Source organism: Osmia bicornis, chromosome 8, assembly GCF_907164935.1.
Source record: "Osmia bicornis bicornis chromosome 8, iOsmBic2.1, whole genome shotgun sequence".
Lineage (NCBI taxonomy): Eukaryota > Metazoa > Arthropoda > Insecta > Hymenoptera > Megachilidae > Osmia > Osmia bicornis.
The window spans coordinates 1042395-1051072 of record NC_060223.1 but is presented as its reverse complement, the minus strand read 5'-3'; the positions used below and the strand labels follow the sequence as shown (position 1 = coordinate 1051072).

The 8678-nt window shown below is 36.1% G+C and overlaps 1 long non-coding RNA gene across 1 annotated transcript; it reads left to right on the top strand.

The window, feature by feature from the left end:
• Positions 1 to 923: 923 nt before the first annotated feature.
• Positions 924 to 2024, top strand: LOC123988046. Its single transcript, XR_006829614.1, has 3 exons — positions 924 to 957; positions 1068 to 1246; positions 1987 to 2024. It is a non-coding gene; the product is annotated as an uncharacterized LOC123988046 (long non-coding RNA).
• Positions 2025 to 8678: the final 6654 nt, after the last annotated feature.

Below are 8678 nucleotides of genomic sequence, written 5' to 3'. Positions count from 1 at the left end.
GCCTTGACTCGCTAGCGCGAGACCTTTTATCTTCCGTTTTCTCTGGATCCCACGCTTTCTCTTAGCACGTGTGCACGGAATCGTTCTCGAGTCTTGGCGGAGCACCACCATCTTCCGCTCGCCCAAGGGTGGACCGAAGCCAGGGAGAGGGACCACCTCCGGACAGGGATGGTCCCCTCCACCATTGGACCAGGGACTGATCCTGTGGGAGGATTCAGGATCCAGCGAGGAGGGGATGGCAGCCAACATCGATCGAAGATCTTCACCGCCAAGCTCAGAACGATTCAAAGCTTCAACCCGTCTTATTTCAATTTCTGGAGAGAAGAAAGTCGAAAAATAAAGAAATTCAAACTCCATTTATTCTTAAACGCAAAGTGTGTTTTATTAAAACCCGCGCCGCGAGCAGAGCGCTTCAGCGCTCCACGAGCACCTTACTCTCGTTATTAATATCCAAATATCCCTAGATAACTAAATTCACTCGCAACACGATTTAAATTCCTATGCTATTTGAATGCGTATGCATGCTAAAGTATATGATTACATATATCTAACGATAAGGTCAAATGGTTATGTGTGACGTTTGACAGGTATAGGTTATAGTGAGAAACATGTGGAAATTGAATGCAGTTACTTTCTTACAAGATATATCTGGAAGTATGTTTAATGTAAAAGAAATATTAAATCTTATTTTTTTCAATACATTCTTTATTCCAAATTAATGTTGTTGAGTATAATGTAGCAATATATAATAATATGATTTCTTTTTGTTTATTTTCAGCATTTAATCAGACATTGATGAGGAAATTACAAACAAAAAATTATGCAGTAGAAACGTTGAATAGATCAATTAAAGAAATTAAACTGTATGGAATAAAATAATAGGACAAATAAGAAAAATGTACCCTGAAAACAGATGCAATTACATTCTCGCAGGATATGTCAGGAAATATGTTTAAGGTAAAAGAAATATTAAACCTTATTTTGTTCATTACATCCTTTATTTCAAATTAATGTTGTGTACAATGTATCAATATATAATAATATGGTTTATTTTTCTGTATTTTCAGCATTCATTCAGACATTGATGAAGAAATTACAACCAAAAAATTATGGAGTAAAAGAATTTAATAGATACATTGAACAAATCAAACAGTATGGAATAAAATGATAGGACAAATAAGAATAATGTACCCTGAAAACAGATGGAATTGCATTCTCGCAGGATATATCAGGAAATATGTTTGAGGTAAAAGAAATATTAAATCTTATTTTCTTGTTAGAATAGGCGCGGTTTGTGGCATGGCGAGTTTAGAAATAGGTATTTTTTTGTATCAGATAGGTTTTCCTTGCCATATGCTTGCCAGAGTTTTAACGGTACCTGGCAGACTTCAGAATATTTAGGAAGGCCATGCCATAAATCGTACAGACCCGAAGGGTAACTCTGCCGCGACGACAAAAGGGGCACGTTGACCTAGAGGAACCACGTGCGATTTCTGGAAAACCCAGACCAACTCGCATTTTTCCTCCCCCGTACGGAGGACACGTTCCCCTTCCAGGACTTACCACGCCAAGGGCGTACTGGGAGGGAAGAACTGTGGCTATATAATCGACGTCAAGTCGCTCGAGGGCAGAATTCTTAGAGTGTAACAAATCTCACATTCCAATCTACACGTTGTAACACACACACACACACACACACGCACACGCACGCGCACGCGCACGCACACACACACACACACACGCGCACACACACACCACCATTAATTACGATTAAATAGTTCAACATACAATCGACATAATTATTATCGGTCCCAAGCCGATCCAACTTGGGTGGTCCTTCCATAATCCATAGACGGCACTCCGTGCAAATACACAGGACCTATCAACGTCCTAACATTTCTTTAATACATTCTTTATTCCAAATTAATGTTGTTGAGTATAATGTAGCAATATATAATAATATGATTTCTTTTTCTTTATTTTCAGCATTTAATCAGACATTGATGAGGAAATTACAAGCATAAAATTGTGGAGCAGAAAAGTTGAATAGATACATTACAGATATTTTCCAGCATGGAATGAAATACTAGGACATATAACAAAAACATACTATGCAAACAGATGCAATTACCTTCTCGCAAGATATATGTGGAAATATGTTTAAGGTAAAAGAAATATTAAACCATATTTTCTTCAATGCATTCTTTATTCCAAATGAATGTTTTTGAGTACAATGTATCAATATTTAATAATATGATATCTTTTTCTTTATTTTCAGAATTTATTCAGACATTGATGAGGGAATTATAATTAAAAAATTATGGAGTAGAAAAGTTGAATAGATCCATTAAAGAAATTAAGGACAATGTATGCATTTGTTGCAGTATGTTAATAAAAACATACTTCGGATAGTTGAAATTCTTTATGCTTATTTAAAAAGTGAAAATAAAGATATAACACTAAATAAAAATAATGTTTAAATCAGTTGGATATTATACCTTACCTAACCTATCCTATATTTATTAATTAGTTCATTCTGATATTATAAATTAATAATAAATTACACCACATTTTTAAGCTTGAGGTGATGTGCCTAGTTTATAAGTAATGCGGTTAATGTGCATATTTGTTAGCACGAACGTTTATTTGAATCAGCGTCTTCTTATTAGTACATACTATTGAGAAATGAAATGTGAAACAAGTGCTACTCTTAATAAAAAGAAAGTATTATTTCGATTGCTTGTGATTATCTCACAGTGATAGCAAAAGGAATAGAAAATTTATATCAGTACTATTCAATTCATGAGATTTTAGAAACACTATCAACTGTATACAAGGTTATCAATTATTATTTGTAATAAACATATTTATTCAACAGACAATATATACATTTTATGTAGCACATTAATAAAAATGTAGTTTTTAAGGTTTATTTCTTTACAGATATTAGAGACATGACAGTGAACATTTAAATGCATTTTATTCAATCAATATAGGAGCACTCAGTTACATGAAATGAAATAAACATGCTTGCAAAGTATAAATCTTATTTAACTGACTACGGTATATTTCTATAGTTTTTCTTACAAAGTGTTTTTTATTTGATTTGTTCAATGTATCTATTAAATTCTTTTACTCCATAATTTTTTGGTTGTAATTTCTTCATCAATGTCTGAATGAATGCTGAAAATAAAGAAAAATAAACCATATTATTATATATTGATACATTGTACACAACATTAATTTGAAATAAAGGATGTAATGAACAAAATAAGGTTTAATATTTCTTTTATCTTAAACATATTTCCAGATATATCCTGCGAGAAAGTAATTGCATCTGTTTTCAGAATACGTTTTTGTTATTTGTCCTAGTATTTCATTCCACACTGTTTAATTTTTTTAATGGATGTATTCAATTTTTCTACTACATAATTTTTTGGTTGTAATTTCCCTATCAATGTCTGAATGAATGCTGAAAATAAGCAAAAGGAAATCATATTATTATATGTTGCTACATTATACTCAACAACATTAATTTGGAATAAAGAATGTATTGAAAAAAATAAGATTTAATATTTCTTTTACCTTAAACATACTTCCAGATATATCTTGTAAGAAAGTAACTGCATTCAATTTCGACATGTTTTTCACTATAACCTATACTTGTCAAACGTTACACATAACCATTTGACCTTATCGTTAGATATATGTAATCATATACTTTAACATGTGTAACGTGAAACGTTATCACGTGAATATGTCTAGAGTGGTATAGCGACATTGACATGGGAATATTTATCGAATAGACTATTGTATCGATATGTCTCGAATGTTCTTCGAGGACCTTTTGTATCGATGGCTATAAATTAAGAGCGGAGTTTAAACCATCTGCGTGTACGCTCGTATTATAAAATAAACAAAAGCCTAAATTGTAAACCCCTCGACATGGGTGATCGAGCTGAGAGAAGGCCGGAAATCCAGAGAATGGAATAGTTTCACTTAGTAAATTCCTAAAAGACTAATTTATGATAGACCATAGCTAATTCGTTGTTTTCGACCAAGTCACGAACGGTCCTTAAAAGTAACGAAGTCTTTTCGATATCCTGTCTTTTCATGCACTCTAAGAGGGTCGTAAATTTTCCTCAAGAGTTGCCTTTGGCAAGTACAAGGTCTAGTCTTTTCCTATTTTCTCTGGGTCCCACGCTTTCTCGTAGCACATGTGCGCTGCAACGTTCTAGCGTCTTGGCGGAGCGCCTCCACTTCCACGCGCCTGAGGGTGGACCACAGCCAGGAGAAGGGGCCCACGCGAGACGGGGTGGACTCCTCCACCATTGGACGAGGGATGATCCTGAGGGAGGATCCAGGATCCACGAAGGAAGGGGCATCGACGGACAACGCCAAGATCTCCTCCGCCAGGCGCAGAACGGGCAGAATGATTTTGTCGCTTGATTGGACAAGTTGTTCTCACGCTAAATTCTGAGGCATTTTAAAACGTTAACTTGAAACAGTTTAAATAAAATAGTAAAATTCAAGTCATAAATTGTTGTGAAACAGATTTATTTTGGTTTATTCTCGCGCCTTGCGAGCGGAGCGCCTCCGCGCTCCACGAATCACTTACCTGCGCCTAAATCCCCTTTGAATTCCCTATATACCGCGAACGGACACGCAACACATGCATACGCATTCTAATAGCATAGGAATTTAAATCGTGTTGCGAGTGGATTTAGTTATCTAGGGATTTTTGGACATTACTAACGTGAGTAAGGTGCCCGTAGAGCGCTGAAGCGCTCTGCTCGCGGCGCGGGTGTTAATAAAACATACTTTGCGTTTAAGAATAAATGGAGTTTGAATTTCTTTATTTTTTGACTTTATTCTTTCCAGAAATTGAAACAAGACGGGTTGAAGCTTTGAATCGTTCTGAGCTTGGCGGTGAAGATCTTCGATCGATGTTGGCTGCCATCCCCTCCTCGCTGGATCCTGAATCCTCCCTCATGATCAATCCCTGTCCGAAGGAGATCCCTCTCCCTGGCTTCGGTCCACCCTTGGGCGAGCGGAAGATGGTGGTGCTCCGCCAAGACTCGAGAACGATTCCGTGCACACGCGCTAAGAGAAAGCGTGGGATCCAAAGAAAACGGAAGATAAAAGGTCTGGCGCTAGCGAGTCAAGGCAACCCTTAAGAGAATTTACGACCCTCTGTAAATAAGCAGGATGTCGAAGAGACTTCGACCGTTTCAAGAACCAACATGATATTCGTTAAGAGTAACGAATTAGATACGGACCGCAATAAATTAGTTTCTTAGAAATTTCAAGTGTGAGTCTTATTTCTCCGGATTTCCAACTCTCTCCCAGCACGATTACCCGTGTTGAAAGTTTTACAATGTCTTATCTATTGTTTGCTTATTCCTTTGAATTTTGGCTCCTTATTTATGGGCATTGATATAACATAATGCAGACATGCTGCAGTCATACTCTTATGGCATCGTCGCCATATTACATTTCATTCAACATTTGCGATTACAAGCCTGCAGCTAAATTCACACGATATTGCACACATACATACAGGCGAGTTTCGCAACAATCGACAAACAATTCCACCATCTGCCGATTTCCAAAGGCAATGATTATAAAACATATGGCGTCCAAATGGCACGACGTCCAAACGGCACGGCGTCCAAACGGCACGACGTCCAAAAGGAACGCGTCCAATCTGTCCCGCGTCCAAAGGGAACGCGTCCAATCGGCACGGCGTCCAAAAGGAAGGCGTCCAATCGGCACGGCGTCCAAAAGGAACGCGTCCAATCTGGACCGTCCTATTGGGACGCGTCCAATCGGTCGACGTCCAAGTGGGACACCTCCCATTGGATCTAATGTAATATACTGATTCCTTCCCAGAGATCAATGCACAGATTGTAACATTATTGTCATTACTATGTTACGTCCCGTTTTACGGGGCTTTTATTATATGCTAATTAAGATCTACTGGTTCTGCTTAAAGCGCTAAGGCGCACCTTGACCTACCTTTCAGAGGTTAAGGGAGATAGGATGGGAGTCGAATGATCTTGATACGCGATTGTGGTTGTTCGAATGTGTATGTATATTCCAATTGCTTTCTGTTACATACCCTTCGTTGTCTTCGGGTGTCGTCAACAAACGCTTTCCTTGCACGCGTCGGTCACTCACATTCGAGGTCTCGCTTCACGCTTAACTCGCGGATTCGACAAAACGCTAGACTCGCGGCGCGTGGGCTACAACTCGACCTTGAAAGACGCAAGCGGTTGGCGATGGTCCTGCACAGCACACGGGTGCACTCCTGGAACATGTCCTATTATGGGCCTGGATCCTCAGACCTCGGGGATACACTCGTGTTGATCCGTAGCCCGAGCACGTCGTTGAAGATCTTCCTGGTTTCGAGGTAGCCAAAACGCCGATCACGGACAAGCAGAACTTCGTCTCTGCGTTACGCTATCACGGAACTAGCGTACTTGCGTTGCACCGATAACTTATACTCCCAAAAGGGGAGTAGATCACGCTCTTTGCTTGCGAAAACCTGCAAGCAAAGGGTTTTCGCCATAGCATTCCGCGAGCTCCCTGATTTCGTAACGTGGCAGTCAGCGAGAAAACGCTGATGTTTCGCGGATTCCAGTGCAAGACCTCATTGGAATGGCCAAAGACGAAAATGGGTTATACCTAGGGACGTAACAACTATATCTACATTACATATGTAATAAACATTTTATAACAATATCATTATTACTAAATCTACATCAGATCGATTGTAATATACTGATTCCATCACACAGATCAATGTACATTTGATAACAATATCATTATTACTATATCTACATTAGATATAATGTAATATACTGCTCCCTTCCCACAGTTCAATGTACATATAATAACAATATCATTATTATTATATGTACATTAGATATAATATAATATACTGATTCATTCCCACAGACCAATGTTCATTTAACAACAATATCATTATTACTATATCTACATTAGATATAATGTCATATAATGATCACTTCCCACAGATCAATGTACACTTGATAACAATGTCACTACTACTATATCTACATTAGATATAATGTAATATACTGATCCCTTCCCACAGATCAATGTACAGTTGATAACAATATCATCATTACTATATCTACATTAGATGTAATGTAATATACTAACCCCTTCCCACAGACCAATGCACAGCTTGTAGCATTATCGTCATTACTATATCTACATTAGATATGTAATAAACATTTAATAACTGTATCATGATTGCTATATCTACATCAGATCTATTGTAATATACTGATTCCTTCCCACAGATCAATGTACATTTGATAACAATATCATTATTACTATATCTACATTAGATATAATGTTATATAATGATCACTTCCCACAGATCAATGTACACTTGATAACAATGTCATTGCTACTATATCTACATTAGATATAATGTAATATACTGATCCCTTCCCACAGATCAATGTACAGTTGATAACAACATCATCATTACTATATCTATATTAGATGTAATGTAATATACAACCCCCTTCCCACAGATCAATGCACAGCTTGTAGCATTATCGTCATTACTATATCTACATTAGATATGTAATAAACATTTAATAACTATATCATGATTGCTATATCTACATCAGATCTATTGTAATATACTGATTCCTTCTCACAGATCACTGTACATTTGATAACAATATCATTATCACTATGTCTACATTAGATATAATGGGATATACTGATCCCTATGCACAGATCAATGTACATTTAATAACAACATCGTTGATACCATATCTACATTGGATATAATGTAATATACTAATTCCTTCCCACATATCAGTGCACATATAATAACAGTATCGTTATCACTATATCTACATTAGATATATAATATACCTTTAATAACAGTATCATGATTACTATATCTGCACCAGATGTAATTTGATATACTGATTTATTCCCACAGACCAATGTACATTTAATAACAATATCATTATTACTATATCTAGATTGGATCTAATGTAATATACTGATTTCTTTCCACAGATCAATGTACATTTAATAACAGTGTCGTTATTACTATATCTAGATGAGATATGCAATATACATTTAATAACAATATCATTATTACTGTATCTACATCAGATGTAATTTAATATACTGATTTAATCCCACAGACCAATGTTCATTTAATAACAATATCATTATTACTGTATCTACATTAGATATAATGTAATATACTGATTTATTCCCACAGACCAATGTACATTTAATAACAATATCATTATTGCTATATCTAGATTGGATCGAATGTAATATACTGATTTCTTTCCACAGATCAATGTACATTTAATAACAGTATCGTTATTACTATATCTACATGAGATACGCAATATACATTTAATAACAATATCATTATTACTATATCTACATCAGATGTAATTTAATACACTGAGTTAATCCTACAGACCAATGCACATTTAACAACAATATAATTATTACTATATCTACATTGGATCTGATGTAATATAATGATTCCTTCCCACAGATCAATGTACATTTGATAACAATATCATTATTACTATATCTTCATTAGATATAATGTAATATACTGATCCCTTCCCACAGATCAATGCACAGATTGTAACATT